The sequence below is a fragment of the Papio anubis genome, chromosome 4 (genome assembly GCF_008728515.1).
Source record: "Papio anubis isolate 15944 chromosome 4, Panubis1.0, whole genome shotgun sequence".
Taxonomy (NCBI): Eukaryota; Metazoa; Chordata; class Mammalia; order Primates; family Cercopithecidae; genus Papio; species Papio anubis.
This window is the reverse complement of record NC_044979.1, coordinates 159476784-159496470: the sequence shown is the minus strand read 5'-3', so window position 1 is coordinate 159496470 and position 19687 is coordinate 159476784. Positions and strand designations below refer to the sequence as shown.

The following is a 19687-nucleotide window of genomic DNA, read 5'->3' as shown; positions in this document are numbered from 1 at the left end:
AGAAAGAATTGCGAGGCAAACTTGAATGTTTTCAATGGAAGTTTCATAGAAGGACGCCATTAATCTTGAGACTGGAGAACTGATTTGGTAAGTTAAACATGGTTCAAATTCTGTTCCCCAGTCACATAATTTAAAAACACACAGGAGGCCAGGTGCAGTGGCTCACGCCTATAATCCCAGCACTTTGGGAGGCCAAGGCAGGTGGATCATCTGAGGTCGAGACCAGCCTGACCAACATGGAGAAATCCTGTCTCTACTAAAAATACAAAATTAGCCAGGTGTGATGGCACATGCCTGTAATCTCAGCTACTCGAGAGGCTGAGGCAGGAGAATTGCTTGAACCCGGGAGGCAGAGGTTGCGGTGAGCCAAGATCGTGCCATTGCACTCCAGTTTGGACAACAAGAGCGAAACTCCATCTCAAAAAACAAACAACAACAACAACAACAGGAATTCAATCAGACACTACTTGGAAATGAACATTTAGCAATCAAGCATTGTAGAAACTGATATAAAATCAGAAGTTATTTTATTCATTTAAAATGAAAACAATACTTGTTAAGCTGGGTCAACTTGGGTGCCCTTTGGCCAGTTGGTTCTCTGTTTTGGATTAGAATATATGTGGACACAAATTACAGTTAATAGACTAGAGAGCCTATGAGAGAGTAATTCGTGCAATTTAGTTTTCTGATGGCGGTGCACAAACTTATTTATGTGCTCAGTTCCACAATAAGCTGATATTACCAAAAATAGTAGAAATGACCCACTTGCATTTTCAAGAGTGTTCATATTTAGATAAAAATCTTTACAGTCACCCTAAGGTTAAGTGACATGAACAAGATTACACAGGTGGTTAATTGAGTGAATAGGGATACCAGGATCAGAGACCACCTGTGGTCATTTTTAGCAAAATGAGTTCTGAGTAAGGCCAGAGGTGAAATTTATCCTTGAAGGAGTCTTAAATCTAAGAACATTTTATTACTTTATAGTAATACTTTGTGTGCATTTCATCCATCATTAAGTTCCAAGTAGCTCTGCAAATAAAAGCACTTTCTTAATTTTCAGCTGAGCTGCAATCATTAGAGCATATTTTTGTAATCTTTAACAAAACTAACATGACTTGATCTATATTTAATTATTTTCTCAAAATGATTATCTTCAAAATACACTAAAAATAAAAAATGCACAAAGTAACAACCATAAAAATAAAATTATTGATTACTGGTATTCATTCTCAATGGGGGATAATATGACCTCAGTAGATTTTTGGAGGTGGTAAAAAAAAAATCTTAAAATTTTTATTATAAAAATACAAAGTAGATAAAATGAACATACAGTACATTTGTGGCATTAAATCTCATTAGCAGAGTTAACTCAGGGAAAAAAATCTTAAAAGATATCTTGGTAGGATAAAAATTAAAAACACGTGCTAAACACTGATCTATACAATTTATTGAAACATTCTTTACGTATTAAAACAAAAGCCAAGTGGCTTTATGAAAGTCAGATGAAATGATTAGCTCTCTTATAGGAAGATCCTTGAAGATTATCTAAATGCAAAAATCCTTTCATTCTTTTTATTTCTTTACACCCAATGTCCTTCTTCATTTTAGTTTTTATTTCCTCTGTAGTCAAATCTTCATTTGAAGTCTTCCTGGTCTTGTCAGGATCCCTTTCTTTCACAACGCACCCTTCACAAAATTCATGTGAAATTCGGATACCCTTTGTTAGAAATCCTCTTGTCTGGCATTATAAGTCCTGGTTCAGAAATATAAAACACTATTTTTTACAAATGCTGTTAAAACAACTCATAACTATTCTAGAATGTTCATTTTTACTTGTAAGAAACATCATTCCTTTTCAAATATTTATTCTCTAAATAAAAAATATTTATGTTAATATTTCTAAAATAAGATTTTCAGTAGAAAATCTCATGAATGCTCAGATTAGAAATTTGTTTTTCTATAAATCTAGTGATTATTTTGAGCTTCATTTCCACCTGGAAAAAGAAAATGTAATCTTAAGCATCTGATATAGTTTGAATGCATTATGTTGGTGCAAAAGTAATTGGGTTTTTGCCATTGAAAGTGATGACAGAAACCACAACTACTTTTGCATCAGCTTAGTATCTACCACAAGTTTGTGTTTTGGAAACTTGTTCCCCAGTGCAGGAGGTGGTACCTTTGGGAGGTGGTCAGGTTATGAGTGCTCTACCCTCAGGAATGGATTAGTCCATTTATATATTGATGGATTGAAAGAATAATAAGTTATCAGGGGAGTGGGTTAGTTAGCACAACAGTGGATCTGTTATAAAAGCCAGTTTTTCTGTCCTGAGCCCTCTCGCCATGTGATATCCTGCCCTACCTCAAGACTCTGCGGGGAGTCTCCACTGCAAGAAGGCCATCATCAGATGTGGCCCTTCGACCTGGGGTTTTCCAGTCTCCACAACTGTAAGAAACATATTTCTATTCTTTATAAATTACCCAGTCTCAGGTATTCAGTTACAGCAGCATAAAACAAACTGACAGTATCTTTAGTTAAACTCAGATACTCTAGGGAGATTTTTCTTCTCCTCCCCTCTTCAGAGTTGATGTTAAATTGGAGAGTTGATGACATCCTGTGGTGATTATGAAGGGGCTGATTACTTCTGCAAATTGTCTGCTCCTGAGTTATACTATTCACATCTTTTCTTAAGCAATATCATCAGAAATATGGCACATTTGGCATCTAGTGAGAGATTTACATCTTAAATTGATTACAGGACCCAAAACTAAAGTCAGTGAATCATCTAGAACACAAAATAGAAGGAGCACTCACTCACACTTGGGTGATCTGAGTACTCTCCTCTGGTGTAAATATACGCTTACACTATATTAAGTTGAGGCCTCTCATTTTCTTTCTTTTCTTTTTTTTTTTTTTTCTCTTTTTTTTTTTTTTTGAGATGGAGTCTTGCTCTTGTTGCTCAGGCTGGAGTGCACTGGTGCGATCTCAGTTCATCACAACCTTCGCCTCCTGGGTTCTAGCGATTCTCCTGACTCAGCCTCCCGAGTAGCTAGGACTACAGGCACCTGCCACCACACCCAGCTAATTTTGTATTTTTAATAGAGATGGGATTTCTCCACGTAGATCAGGCTGGTCTCGAACTCCCGACCTCAGATGATCCGCCTGCCTTGGCCTCCCAAAGTGCTGGAATTACAGATGTGAGCCACCGCGCCTGGTGAGGTGTCTCATTTTCAAAATTAGAAAAAAAATTAAATCAGGCCTTAATCTCTCTCGTGCTCAGTGAACTATTGATCCCTTTAATGACAAAGGTAAGTTCCATTACTTTCTTATGATTTTACTTAAGCTAAACTCTAGTGAATCTCTTCCAAACACACACACACACACAGACACACACACACACACACACACAGACAAACTTTCTACTATAATGCAATCTACCCTGGTGGCTTGAAAACATCTGCAAGCTTGCCATCTCTTTAAAAGAAGCTAGAACACATATATCTAGCCTCACAACAAAAATTCAAACTGTCACCCTAAAATTCTATACTATGCATAAATAGTTTTCAAAACTAAAGGTGAATTACAGACATTTCCAGACATTTAAAAGCTAGAATAATTCATCAGCAGCAGACCTATATTACAATACAATCTTACGTTAAGACAATCAAGGAGAAGCAAATTGTCGTCAGGTTCAAATCTAAATCTATGGGAAAAAAATGATGAGAATCCAAAAGTAACTGCAACAAAAGCAAAAATTGACAAATGGGATCTAATTAAACTAAGGAGCTTCTGCACAGCAAAATAAACTATTAACAGAGTAAAGAGACAAACTACAGAATGGGAGAAAAATTTTGTAAAATATGCATCTGACAAAGGTCTAATATTCAGCATCTATAAGGAACTTAAACAAATTTATGAAAACAAAAAACCCCATTAAAATTGGACAAAGGGCATAAACAGATACTTCTCAAAAGAAGACATACATGTGGCCAACAATCATATGTACAAAAGCTCAGCATCACTGATCATTAGAGAAATGCAAATCAAAACCACAATGAGATAACATCTCACACCAGTCAGAATGGCTGTTATTAAAAAGTCAAAAAATAACAGATGCTAGCGAGATTGTGGAGAAAAAGAAATGCTTTTACACTATTGGTGGGAGTGTAAATTAGTTTAACCATTGTGGAAGACAATATGGCAATTCTTCTAAAACCTACAGACAGAAGTACCATTCAACCCAGTAATCCCATTACTGTGTATATACTCAAAGGATTATAAATTGTTCTATTATAAAGACACATGCACATGTTTACTCACTGCAGCAATATTCACAAGAGCAAAGACATGGAATCAACCTAAATGCCCATCAATGATAGACTGAACAAAGAGAATGTGGTAAGTAGACACCATTGAACACTGTGGAGCCATTTAAAAAAGCATTAGATCATCTCCTTTGCAGGGATGTGGATGGAGCTGGAGGACATTATCCTTAGCAAACTAAGACAGGAACAAAAAAGTCAAATACCACATGTTCTTACTTATAAGTGGGAGCTGAATGATGAGAACACATGGGCATATGGGGGGAACAATGCATACTGGGAACTATGGGAGGGCAAAGGATGGGAGAAGGGAGAGGATGATGAAAAACAACTAATGGACACTAGGCTTAATACCAGGGTGATGAAATAATCTGTACAACAAACCCCCATGACACATGTTTACCCATGTAATAAACCTGCACATCCTGCACATGTGCCCCTGAACTTAAAAGTTAAAATAAAGAGAGAATCAAAAGCAGTAAATATGTGGGCAAATATAAAATATGTATTCTGTTTGGACTTTCCCTGGCCAGAGATCAGAGGACCAAAACTAAAGAATCACCATCTTGGCACTATAATTAACCACGACAGGCAGTAAGAAATAGAGTTTCTATTAACATTATGGGCCCAGGCAGGAACGTCTTTTGGACTCAGATGGTCCTGTTGCATTACTCTTTTTACTCTCTCTCTCTCTGTGTCATAATTGTGAATGTGAATGGATATGTGCAGTAACCTTTCTAAGAAATGCATAGTTAACAGGGCTCTGATGTCTGTGGAATGAGAATTTTTACCACACCACAAGTCAAATACTATGAGTAGCAGGTGTGGTTTTGTAGGAAAATGATCAGTATCAATCTTGAAGTTATCCTCATTGCTAAGAGCTGTAGTTAATTCCACTAACCTCTATCTTACTTTTGTTTCCTACCAGCCTCAGAGAGAAAGGACCACAGGAATCTTGGACCTCACATATATATGAAAAAGAAGTTTTATGGTGTGCAAATTATGGATGGTGAGAGTAATTTGTACAGTTCAGATAACTGTTCACAAACGAAAATACTAATTCACAAAAGAACATGTAAGGAGTGTAGCTAGCTGGCAGTCTTCAGTTCTTACAGACTTCCGGATCAGACACATCTTTCAAACTGAGGCCACACTCCTTCAAGGAAGCCCCAGCCAATGATTGAGCTGGTATTGGGTCTGTCCATTACTTTTCAACATGGGACTCCTCTAATAGGCAGTCTTTGCTCTGGAACTCCGTGTTGTACCTCTGCACTGTGGTCTGAGTCTCTCTTTGCCTTTTCTTCTCTTCTTTCTTTCCTTACATGTATCATATATGCATTGCGGTTGAAGAATTTCTTTCTCCAACTCCAATTTGTCCTCATTTTATATTTCACAGGTATTAACCCCTAATAAGCCTCTTGGACACCTCGCTCAATCCCAGCATTTACTACTCATAGAATTAATTACATATATCCAAAAAGTCAATAATTCATTATCTGCAAATGTAGACTTTTAAATATATAGGTTGAACAACTATCCCATTAATTTGATGAATGTAAAACATAATTATAGCTGATTGAAACTTTAAACAGTTTGTTGTTGTTGTTGTTGTTGCTTTGTTTTGCTTTTTTTCTAGTGGATGCATACAAATTGTTTTATTTCAATTATTTGGACCATTTTCTTCTGTTACCTTTTAACATTGCATATGAAGGAATTTAACCAATTCCAAAAGTGAGTCTTTTAAATAAAGTCCTGTCTATTTTGGACTTTAAACTTGGTTCTTAACATATGATCATAGGGTATGTAAATAAATACCTTAATAATACTACCCTTACCCAAGGGAAAAGGGTAGTAACAATACAACAGTTAATTGAACTTTTTTTTTTTTTTTTCAAATGTGCTATTTACTGTAACATCCTTTCTGCTTGGATTCTAAGTGATCCATTCTTGGATATTTTTACTGGTATCTTCCTTTTTGTCTTATCTTTGTCTGTCTATTTATCTTTTAGATGCTGATACTTTAAAGTGTAAGTATTAAAGGGGACTTTCCATTATATCCCCAATTCTGTTATATATTACTACAGAGGATTTATTCTGCCTCCTGCTAATTGCTCATATATTATGATTATTTACTCATCCACAAGTTTCATAATAATATGTATCTCAACAAGGACTATCACTTTAAAGTTTAAATTTATTTCTTAAATCTATGTATTTATATTAATGACTTTAAGCTTCTGTATTTGTTTTAAAACATCTGTATGTATTTTTTAATTTTTTTTTTTTTTTTTTTTTTTGAGACGGAGTCTCGCTCTGTCACCCAGGCTGGAGTACAGTGGCCGGATCTCAGCTCACTGCAAGCTCCGCCTCCCGGGTTTACGCCATTCTCCTGCCTCAGCCTCCCGAGTAGCTGGGACTACAGGCGCCCGCCACCGCGCCCGGCTAATTTTTTGTATTTTTAGTAGAGACGGGGTTTCACCGTGTTAGCCCGGATGGTCTTGATATCCTGACCTCGTGATCCGCCCGTCTCGGCCTCCCAAAGTGCTGGGATTACAGGCTTGAGCCACCGCGCCCGGCCTTTTTAAATTTTTTTTAAGGGGTGGGGTCTCGTATTGTTGTCCAGGCTGATCACGAACTTCTAGGCTCAAGTAATCCTCCAGCGTCAGCCTCCCAAAGTGCTGGAGTTACAGGCATGAGCCATTGTGCCTAACCATAGACTATTTGTATGTTTTTGTTATGAAAGATTAGGGTGACTATAAATATCCATTGTATGGTTGTAGTTCAAGTTAGTGTTACTGATTGTGGTAAGCAGAGTTCTGAAGATTCCCATTTGCAGGTAATTAATCCAAACACAAATCTCAGTACTGCTGTCAGGGGACTTTGCAGATGTAACTAAAGTGATTAATCAGCTCCCCTTAAAATAATGACATTATTCTGAATTATTCAGACGTGTTCAACATAATCACAGAAGTCATGAAAGACAGAGAATTTTTCTTTGGTGAGGGGCTGAGAGATGTGTCAGAAGATGAAGTCAGAAGACAAGGGGAAGAAAGGAAGGTGAGAGAGTTTTGAAGTGTGAGGAGGTGGGAGGTCTCTGTAGGCTAAGATTGACCGCTGGCCATTAAGGAAACAGGGACAGCAGTTTTACAACCACTGGGCACTGGATTTGAGCAACAACTTGCATGAGCATAGGAGCCAGTTCTTCCAAGAGTCTCCTGACAAAGAGCCAAGTCAGCCAACAGCTTGATTTTGCCCTCGTGAAACCGAGACCAAAGAAACCAGCAGAGCCAGCTTGGATGTTTGGCCTACAGAACTGAGAGATGATAAATCTACATTCTTTAAAGTTATTACATTTGTGGCAACCTGTTATAAGAGAAAGAGGAAACTTGCAAACTGATAGAGGATTTTTTTCTTAGATTTTATATTGTAAATTTGCATAGAATATGAATATACCAAGCCTTTATAATATCACATTGGTGGAAAAGTAATTACGGTTTTTGCAATGAAAGGTAATAGCGAAAATCCAATTACTTTTGCACCAGCCTAATAGAATACCCAGGTTCAGTCTGAAGTTTCCACTGGGCTTCAAAGACGTTTTATATTCTTTCTTCTCTTTCTGTGGTGACCATGGGGGTCACATGCTGGAAACAGTGGCATCAAAGAGGTAAGGAGACTGTAAAACCAGGTTATTACTTCGGGGATTGCCACTCATGTGAAATATACAATCTTCGCTGAAGTGTGCCATGAATGAGAAATAAAACATATAGTGTTAAACCACTGAGATGTTTTTGTTCTCTTGTGTATGTGTGCGGGATGGATGTGGAGAAAATCATATAAGCAACATGTTTCATTATTCTGCTTCTGAGATGTTGGGAGGCACTTCATCCCTCCTAAGGAGCTCAGTGAATGCATTTGATGAAAAGAGTATGCAAGGAAAGTTTTGACTTACAGTAATTTTGACTTATTTTCAGATGATGGAAATATATATGAGACAGTTAACCAGAAGCAGGCATCATTGTTTTTTTCAGTAGTGATATTAAGTATTGTATTAGTCCATTTTCCTGCCACTGATATAGGCATACCTGAGACTGGGTAATTTATAAAGATAAAGAGGTTTAATGGACTCACACTTCCACGTGGCTGAGGAGGCCTCACAATCACAGCAGAAGGCGAAAGGCGCATCTTACATGGTGGCAGCCAAGACAGAATGAGAGCCAAATGAATGGGGAAACTCCTTATAAAACCATGAGATCTCGCGAGACTTACTATCATGAGAACAGTTTCATGGAAACTGCCCCCATGATTCAATTATTTCCCACCAGGTCCCTCCCACAACCTGTGGGAATTATGGGAGCTAAAATACAAGATGAGATTTGGGTAGGGACACAGCCAAACAATATCAAGTATTTTTGTTTGTTGGTTGGTTTTTTGAGATGGAGTGTTGGTCTCTCTCCCAGGCTGGAGTACAACGGTGTAAGCTCAGCTCACTGTAACCTCCACCTCCCAGGTTCATGTGATTCTCCTGCCTCAGCCTCCCTAGTAGCTTGGATTACAGGCGTGCACCACCATGCTCGGCTAATTTTTGTATTTTTAGTAGAGATGGGGTTTCACTATGTTGGCCAGGCTGATCTTGAACTCCTGACCTCATGTGATCTGCCCACCTCGGGCTCCAAAAGTGCTGGAATTACAGGCATGAGCCACTACGCCTGGCCCATATCAAATATTAATATGAGTTTCTCCTGGATCCTACAATCTCATCAGGTATAAAATTAAATATGCTGATGCAAGATCTTTGCCTTTCCATGTATTCTCCTTGATATGCAGAACTAGGGTTGATAATGGTCACAACCTGAGCAATATTAACACCTATTATGATGGGAAAACCATGCAGCCATAAAAAAAATGAGATCATGTCTTTTGAGGGAACGTGGATGGAGCTGGAGGCTATTATCCTTAGCAAACTAATTCAGGAAGAGAAAACCAAATACCACATGTCCTCATTTATAAGTTGGAGCTAAATGATAAGAACTTAAGAACACAAAGAAGGAAACAACAGAAACTGGGGTCTATTTGACGGTGGTGGGTGGGAAGAGGGAGAGGAACAGAAAGGATACCTATTCGATACTGGGCTTACTACGTGGGTGATGCAATAATACGTACAGCAAACCCCTGTGACAAGTGTTTACCTATGTAACAAACATTCACATGTACCCCTAAACTTAAAACAAAAGTTAAAAAAAAAGAAACGCAATGCTTGTAAGAAATATATCTGAGGACAGTAAACAAAGGGATCAAGGCTTGGAGATGGCACTAAGCATGGGGAGTTAGCCTAAAATCGGAAGGTTACTAGAGGTCCTTTGAACGAGGGTATGACCTGGTGAAGATGATATTATCATCAGTTTGAAAGATGAATGTGAGGGACCTGACACTGGAGGTAGAAACTGACCCATAGTGAGCCAGCAGTGTTGGAGAGAAGGAGACAGATGTGAGAACTGTTTTAGAAACAGGATGTGGCAAATTGTAGAAGTATGGAGTGCTGCAGGAAATAAGGAAAGGGGAGTCTACAGAAACGAACAGTTCCTGTCTTTGATGTTTTGATGATTTGTATAACCATAATCTTACTGAAAGTGTTCAAGAGGAAAAACTATTTCCTATGCATTTTTTTATTTTTATTTTTGTAGATAGGGTCTCGCTCTGTCATCCAAGCTACAGTGCAGTGACATAATAGCTCACTGTAACCTGGAACTCCTGGGCTTAAGCAAGCCTCTCACCTCAGCTTCTTGAGTAGCTAGGATAACAGGTGCGCCACCATGCCCAGCTAATTTTATTATTTATTTATTTATTTATTTTTGATAGGCACAGTATCTCACTATATTGCTCAGGCTGATCTCGAACTCTTGGCCTCAAGCAATCTTCCCATTCTGGCCTCTTGATGTTCTGGGATTACATGCATGAGCCACCACATATGTTTTATGCATATATTTTTCTCTGCATTTCTTCAAAGGTGGTTTCATGTTCATAATCTAAATCTTAGTAGAGATGAATGGAATTGCTATCATGTATTACCCAATACAACAGCTCATTCGGTTATTGTTCTAATTATGTGAATGAACAGGTTAATGTACCATAAAATCCCAGTCTATAGAGAAAAGCATCACCAGGTCTGAGATCCAAATAGGATTTTTAGAGTGGTTTTACCTATGGCTTTTAAATTAAAAACCTAATGTGCTTTCACCTTCAATTAAGCACAATTGCCAAGTATAATTGACCATAGTAATATAACTAGTAATTTGAGGACACTCAACATGCACATGCTGTACACACTTAAAAATGAGTTTAGCTTATTTCATGGAGCTTTAGGCCTAGAAATCACTTCATGAAAAATCTAATTTAAACCTTTCTCTGTAAGGAGGAGAAATAATTATGAACTGCAGTTGCTCAGCAAGCGTAAGGTACATCCAAAGGTAAAACCAGGCCTAACTCTTGCATGAAACAAAGCCAGGCCAAAGCATTCTCTATTTGTCATTGTTTCCAGAATTCATGTTTATTAACTAGAATTAACATTCGCATTTATCTCCTTCCTCCCTACTCACTGTCCACCAATCAATCAATAACTTTTTTTTCATTCTCTTATCTGGCTTCTAGGCATTAGTGGCTCAGATAGGATACATCGCCAGTGCATTTTTAAAATGAGAAGGTTTCAGGCACAAAACAGTGCCAGTTCCATTTAGAAAACATAGGTATTGGTGAGATAGAAAAAGACAGAGTTAGAAAACGTAGGTATTGGAGAGATAGAAAGAGACAGAGGGAGGAAGAGAATCTTGTCACTAATTTAATCCCATGAAAGAAAAACCTTAGATGTGTTCTTTCTGAAGGAAAAAAATGGGAGGTAAAAATGTGGTTATATTTAATCACACCAGATTTTTATACATTTTAAAACCATTCCAAATAACTATTTTTTTTGTTTTATTCATTCTTTCCATTGTGTGCTTTGTTTTTTCCTGCTTCTTTACTTTGCTTTCATCGTTACCATTTCCTTCTTTCTGCATTCTACAGGTCAATTTTTTAAATCCTAACTTTCTGAGATAGATGGGATAGATTAATGTTCTCATTTATGCTGCGTACATATTACTGGTCATTACTGCTATGTATTTTTGTCTTTATACTGCTTTTGTGCATTCTTCAAGTCATCACCTGTATTACTTTGCTATAATTCAGTTAAAGATATTTTCTAATTCTATGGTGAATTTATAGGTAATGGATTGTTTAGTCTTTGATTTCCAAGTTTGTAAGGACAATCTAGTTATCTTTTATTACTGATTTATCAATTAACTTATGAACAAAAACCGTACATTGACATTTTGAAATTTGTTGCTATTTTATTATTTTATTAGCTATTAAGAAATATTTTGCTGAAATTGTAGATTTGTCTATTTCCCCTTGGTTTTCTGTAAATTAGTGAGTCTGCATTTTAAATTAGTATTATTAACTTCTTATATATTTCTTACAACCTTTTAGGAATTGATTTTATTATCAATATTAAACATTTCATTCATTCATCTCTAGCAATGTATTTTATTCTTAAAATTAGTTCATCTGGCATTAATACAGGTTAATGTTTGATTGGAATATTCTTTTTCATTGTTTTTATTTGCAAATTTCCTGTGGTTATGATTAAGTGTTTCTCTTCTAAATAACTTTTTCCATTTTGAAAGTATTTTTCATTGGCCAATTAATGTAATTACATATATATGCGTGTGTATATATACGTACATATTTATGCTTATATGTATAAAACATAATTATATATAAACATAAGTGCTTTCTATTTGTTTCTCTAATGATATATTTTTTCTCTCTTTCATTTCCTGATTCTGTATCTTTTTTTGTTTCTTCTGCTTCTATTTGTTTCGATGTTATACATGGTATTTTATTACCATTTAATAGTAATGGTTTCATGAGGAACTTCAACACATTAAAGTATCTCAGACTTATAAGAGTCTTACATTGCTGACTACTTTTTATTCTTCTCTAAACAATGAACTGCCCTTTTAGTCTCCTTTTCCCCCTCCACAAGAATATCCTATTACTTTGCTGTGCCTTAATTAGGTTCTATGTTATAAATTTTAAATAATATTGCTCTTTTGGTTTTATAGTCAAAATTTATTTAAACATGGAATATTTATCTTTAACTTTTCACCTGCCTGAACAGTACATTCTAGTATTTCCTTCAGTATAATTATGATGGTTACTAATTTTCTCTCCCTCCTTCTCCTTCTTATCCTCTCTCTCTGTTCTCTTCCCTCTCTCTTTTGGCTTTCAAATGTATACATTTTACCTTAATTACAAAAGGGTATTATTATAGGTAGTTTTTTTTTTTATTACATGGAAGACTCCACTCAGTACACAGCATTTTCAGCATTAGAATTATTTATCTTTTTGTTTCTGGCTTTTAAAATATCTCCTATTTGCCTTTGCTTTCTGCAGAAATAACAGTGGTAGATTTACATGTTTCATGCTGCTTAGAGTTTTGTGGATTTCTTATATTTTTATTGTTTTCATTTATTTCATTAGTATAGAAACATTCTGAACCTTTATCTATTCATTAACTATAAATTATTCTACATTCTATATTTTTCTTCTGGTCATCCAGACATTAGATTTCTCTTACTATCCCCTGTATCTTTGATTTGTCAAAAATATACACTTACTTTTCACAACGTGATAACTGCAGTCTGTTCCATTTGCCTGAAATTATCCCCACAAGCATTTTGTGCAGATGACTGATTCGAAAGTTCAGAAATCAGTTTAAATATCCCTGCTTTAGAAAAATGTCTGCCTATTACGTCTGTTGACTTACCCAATCTTTCCAAAACAATATTTTCTCCATTTCCTCATTTACTATTTTTGTGTGTTTTTGCTCACTTTTAAACCTGAATAAACTCTACAACTCCAAGGAGCTTACTGGTTTAATTTATGATAGCTGTACCATCTATAAAATTGCAGACCAAATTTACTTAATAATATCACTTAAATTCATAAATAAAAGCGTGATATAATAGTTATAACTACATCCTAAGATTGTTAGAATTACATAAAATAATGCTCCTATCTTATTAGCACCATGCATGGCATCAAGCAAGGTTTCTATTTTGACCATCACCATTATCATATTACTTATACACACAGTAAGATAAAATGCTATTCAATGAACTTGGGATCACAACCAAATTAATCTTCTAACTTCGGTGTTCTGTGATAGTTTTAGAAATGAGTATCAGTAACAAGTGAATTCCAAGCTCATATCTATTTAAGAAGATGACACACAGAACAGCAACCGCTTTGACAAGTTCTATCTCTACACTGCCATGAGCTTTTACTTTCCACTTGTATGATACTCTATGGTCAGCTCAATCACCTGTTCCCTTGTTTTCCTTCTTTTTATATTAGAACATTATGATTCTTAAGTTTGGTTTCTATGGCATGATTTTAATCGTAATTTTTGAAATAACAATAATAAACTTAGAAATCTGAAAATTTCATTTTAACTCAGAGTCCATAAAGAACTTACCTTCTCATATACACTGAAAATGTTATAAAGCAAAATTTAAATTGGTATTAAATTAATAGTGTTTTACCTTGACTATCTTCCAGGGAATAAAGAGTTTGAGTACAATAAAGATGCAAGGAAAGCCCATACTTCTTAGCTCTGTGAGTTATTAATAGATCCAAATAGAAGCAATGAACACATCATATTGAAACAAATCAGTTGGTAATGGGATTTATCAGTAGGCATTTGAAGCCTGTTTAGTGTTAATGAAATATCTTAAATTCTAAAAATTGTAATTTGTAGCAATATTTGTAATTACTGTATTATGATCATGCTATATCCATTTCCAAATATCTTATCAACAGCTATTTTGTACCTTAAATGGTTAGTGATATGTCACATTAGATCTCTGACAATTTTATTATGTTTACCACTATAATCACCACATCATTTTTATGCTAAGAAGGCAGTGATGGGAAATTCCATTTATGACAATTTGTACATTTTCATGTGATTCCCTGGGCATCACATGCAGAGAACAATGATACATTCATTCACTTTAGTGTGAGTGACCATGTGAATTGACTTTTCATGTGTGTAATACATGCACATTACATGTTATTGAAATCTAAGATAATGTTATTTTAATAGAATAGTTGAAAAGTAATGCTGTATTCATAAGCAACTACTTGACTTTCTGCATATATATGTAGAAAATGCCCTCGACTCAGGAAATCACATTAAAATAAACTGAAACAATTTTTCTCATTTCAGTGGTCCATTTTGTGAAGCAGATTTCAGTGAGAACAAAATAATTGAAACCTGTTGTTTCAATAACTCTTCCAACAAACTTAATAAAATTAATCCGTCGTATATCCAGACACAAACTGTCAGACTAAAAACTATAATCTGATGTAACTGAAACTTATTCTATTTGCCAAGTGTTGAAAAGCTATTTCCATATATCTCTTCCCCAAATTTTTATGAGGTGTCTGAAAGGACACGTTACTATTTTTAATATTTTTCTGGGCTCCGGATATGGCCAATTTAAAAAATAATGTGTTTGTTTTAGTTTTACTTTAAAGTGTTGTAAGATGCTAACCTCAGAGCTCAACCAACAGACCAGAATAATAGTAAAAAAAAAAAAAAAAAAAAAAACCTCTCACCTCTTTATATTCAAAGCTTTTGAAATCCTTGATCCTCAATGTCAGCTTATGCAGCTTCTCAAAAGAGTTTCTCATGTTCTTCCTGCCCTTAACCTCCCAAATTGGGAAGGACATAGCTGTGAACTGGTACGTTCATTTTCCATTCATCTAAACCCACAGTCACTTCCTCTATCTGTGACTTCCTTCCGGCGTCTTTCTCTGGGGCTCTTGCTCTCATACTCGCCCTTTTGCTTTGAGGACTGGATTTACTTCTTTTAAGGAGTTATTTACTATTGCCCGAAATATACTCATTTCTCCTCAGAACTTAGCTTTTTGAGGATTTTCAGTTTTTTTCGGATTGCCCATTTGTAGATCTATTTCTGTACATTAATAAGATGCATAATTTGTGCATCTCTGAAAGCGAGATTTTTTTTGTAGGTACCCAGAAATGTGGCATTTGCTTACTCATTAAATACTCCAGTTGGTATTTCTAGTGATGGTATTCCCAGGGGGTTATTCTAAAACACTTAAAAAATGCCTCATTACATCTGACCATTAAAGGGAGCTTTTCCATGCCGAATACTTTCTGACTTTTGCCAACTTTAATCGATCAGATATTGGGAGAGTTCAATAATTCTTTAAATTTTAATTAAAGTGTACTTTACTGAAGTATAGTGTTTCTGACTTTAGTTGAAACGTTGAAACCAGAGTACAGTGTTTCCCCATAAATGTTTTACTTGGCTGTCTTTATGAAAATTGCAAATATAACCTAGTCAAGATCTCTGAGCATAAAAAGTTTTAGGTAAAATAAGAGTACTTTTCTATTGATAAATCTTGGTCACAAACATGAAGTGTAATAAGTAATCTGTGCCAATATTGTCCTTTTAAATTCTGATTCTCTTTTTCATGAATGTGCTATAATAGCTCTATGGTAAACTTTCTTGTTGTCCCCTCAGTTTTAAAAATATAAGATGATCTATCAGCTCTTTATCGTTACAAATTAATAGTACCTTTCTCATAGAACCTTTGCTTAATAGTCATTATTTTTGAATTGAGTGAATGTTTCCATGTAATATTTCTTTCTTCCTTCTCAAACTAGGGTTCTTCAAGATGTTCATAAAAAACAGATATTATTTAAAAAGTATCAATTTTAAACATTTTTTATACCAAAATAAACTTATACTAACTTGTTGCAACTTTTCTTTTCTTTTTCTTTTTCTTTTTCTTTTTGAGATGGAGCCTCTCTCTGTCGCCCTGGATGGAGTGCAGTGGCGTGATCTCGGCTCACTGCAAGCTCCGCCTCCTGGGTTCAAGCAATTCTCCTGCCTTAGCCTCCCAAGTAGCTGGGATTACAGGCACCTGCCACCACGCCCAGCTAATTTTTTGTATTTTAGTAGAGACGGAATTTCACCATGTTACCCAGGCTGTTTTCAAACTCCTGAGCTCAGACAATCTGCCCACCTCGGCCTCCCAAAGTGCTGGGATTACAGGCGAGAGCCGCTGCACCCGGCCGGTTGCAACTTTTCCTAACTTGTCTCAATATGATCTAGTTTGAGGCACCAAGGAGAGGACACCGGTTTGAAAAAAAGCCCTATCAGAGCAACATGAATTCTGTGAAAATTGAAGAAAGAACAAACACAAATTTATAGTAATCCTTAGGTGGAAGAATGATGACATCATTAATACTTTATAAAAGGTTTCTGGGTAATGTCCATCACAGTTTCCCTTTTATAAATTGGTACATTTGATGTCTTCATATTTTATGTAGGATTTTACATGCATTCATTAATAAAATTGGCTTGTAATTTTCCTGAATTGTAAAGTCCCCATAAAGTTGATTCCAAAGTTATAAAAGTCTCATAAAGTGAGTGGGAAATTTTCCCATATTTTCTATCCTGCGGAAGAAAAAAAAGAGAGAGAAAATTTTATAGAAAAAAATGCCCCCAATAAATCAGCAGTTTACCACAGATAGCTAACTTTAAGAAGAGAAGAGATGATGTTGAAGATGAAGCTTGCAGTGGCAGAACATCTACACCAATTTGCAAGGAAAAAAATTAATCCCTTTTTGGTCCTAACTGAAGCAGACAGATGACCAAAAACAGAAAAAATAGCCAACACCATAGATATCTCAACTTGTTCGGCTTACATAATTCTGACTGAAAAATTGAAATTGAGAACATTTTCTACTTGATAGGTGCCAAAATAATTACACTGAGATCAGCTGCAGACCAGAGAAGAGCTTTCAATGGACATTTTAAACCAAGTGGGACCAAGATCTTGAAGCAATTATTTTAACCATATAACAAGAGATGAAACAAAGCTTCACCAGTACAATCCTGAAGACAAAGTCCAATCAAAACAATGGCTACCAACAAGTAGAAGTGGTCCAGTCAAAGCAAAAACAGACTGGTCAAGAGCAAAGGTCATCACAACAGGTTTTCAGCATGCTCAAGGCATTTTACTTGTTGAGTTTCCAGAGGGCCAAGGATAATGACATCTGCTTATTATAAGAGTGTTTTGAGAAAGTTAGCCAAAGCTTTAGCAGAGAAACACTCAACAAAGCTTCACTACCATGACAATATTCCTGCTTATCCTTCTCCTAAAGCAAGGGCCATACTGTGAGAATTTCGACAAGAAATTATTAGGCATCCACTTTACAGTCCTGATTTGGTTCCTTCTGACAATTTTTGTGTTTCCTAAAATTTTAAAATTATGTAAAGAACAGCCATCTATTTATTTAATAATATTTTAAGAAGACTGCATTGACACGGTTAAATTCCAAGGATTCTCATTTCTTTATGGAGGGACTAAATATTTGGAATCACTTATAAAAGTGTTTTGAACTTAATGGAGCTTCTGTTGAGAAATAAAGTTTATATTTTTTATTTTTATATTTTATGTCAATTTTTCCATGAATTTTTGAAGTCTCCTTATAGCTTCACCTTTAAATTAGGACATGGAAGTTGACTCTAGGCTTTTGATTATTTATTATTCTTATTAATTTTTTAAAAGTATTATTACTTAGGTGATGGCTCAGTTTTTCACATAGTTACGGTTCTTACCCTTCCTGTGAAGGCATTTGAATTTGTTAAAAACAAAGTATGAATTTAAAAGCACGAATGATTTTTAAAAGTCTGTGATCTCTAGACATGTGGTCTTGTATATTTTATTCTTTCTTTGTGAATATAACATTACTTTAAACTCCTACTCTCAAATTCTCAGCACATCACTGCATCCTCAGGACATCTTCCATAATGATTCTGCCAAGGTCAAATAATTAGTAATTCAAAATATCCATAGCTCAAATTCATTAAGCTCTCACTATGCTTCACAGAATGTTGTTTCAGAGCATTTTACATAAACTTCACATGCATCATCGTTACCATCCTTAGACTGGCTAAAATTTTTTATAAACCCAATTGCCAACTACATGAAACATTCCCTTTATATTCTTTTAAAACAGAAGCTCAAATTTTCAAAGTTTGTGTAACTTACCTAATGTTATATGGCTTTGAAATTTCAGAAAGTGATGGAACTTTTTTAAAGCACTATATTACACAGCCATATTTCCCTCATTATTATTTTAATTTATGATACTTCTTTATTACCTGTTATACAAGTTGGAATGTAACACTCATATCTGAAACTTTTTAAATAATAATCTCTTCATGTACGTGAGTATAAGATCCACTGGGGTAAGAGAGATTCTGGTTTGACTTACAGCTGAATCACAGACACCCTGTAAAGTGCCTGACATGTAGAAGTGGATGAATCATTTGTGGGAGAAAATGAGGAAAGAGTAAAGGAAGAAGAAAAGAGGAAGGAAGAGGGAGAGGATTGAAAAAGAAAGGTGAAAAGGAGGAAGGGCAGAAAAGAGAAAGCAGGAGCACTTGCAATTTTGTGTTTTAGATTCAGCGTGGTGGACAATATTGAGGAACAGGCCATTCCATTTGTCTCAAGCTTACTTAATTCTACATACTTGCCTTTTGTGATAATGTAGCTATGTCCATACCTAATTATAGAAAAGGGAGAGACATGTATTCTAGTTGGGCAGTCATGTTAATTGTCTCTGCTAATTATCTCTGCTAAAGATAAAAAGGGTAAAATTTGGTAATATCTTAGGGATTTTAGCCACAGAGATTTTGCCTAAATTCCTATGCAATCCTTACTCTATATATAAAATGTATTTTTTTAAATGGAAGGAATCCAATTTCCAATCCCTCCATGATACCTTTCCTAATTTTACTGCGTAACATATGCAATATATTAGCATTCAATTATATATTAAATTAATTTACTTAGTGACCTGACTGTGAATATTCTCTATCATAGCCAGTCTCTCTTCTACTTTCTCTGTCCTCGCTATGCTACTATCCTTGTGGTTTCTTGAATAGCCAAACATGATTCCAGCTTAAGGCTTTTGCTTTCACTGGTCCTGCTTCCTAATCGTCTTCTCTCTGTCATTGTCAAGGTTCACACTCTCCTTTTTAGATTCTTCATTCAGATACTATCTTCTCATTAATGTGAACTTCTCTGAACATCCTCTCGAAAATCCCAAAGTCCCCATGATTTCAATGTTTCTTTGATTATTTTTTCCCTTGGCTTTTATTATTAAGTTACCATTTGTTTTGCTTATTTGTTTTCCCTATGTCTAGAGGGCAAAGATATT

General features: G+C 35.5%; 1 long non-coding RNA gene across 1 annotated transcript in view; it reads right to left on the bottom strand.

Annotated features, from left to right (window-relative positions):
- Window positions 1-1428: 1428 nt before the first annotated feature.
- LOC103882676 overlaps window positions 1429-19687 on the bottom strand; it is a 48061-nt gene continuing 29802 nt past the window's right edge. Inside the window, exon 3 of the long non-coding RNA XR_002520857.2 lies at window positions 1429-1756. This is a non-coding gene — a long non-coding RNA (uncharacterized LOC103882676). The remainder of the gene's footprint in view (window positions 1757-19687) is intronic.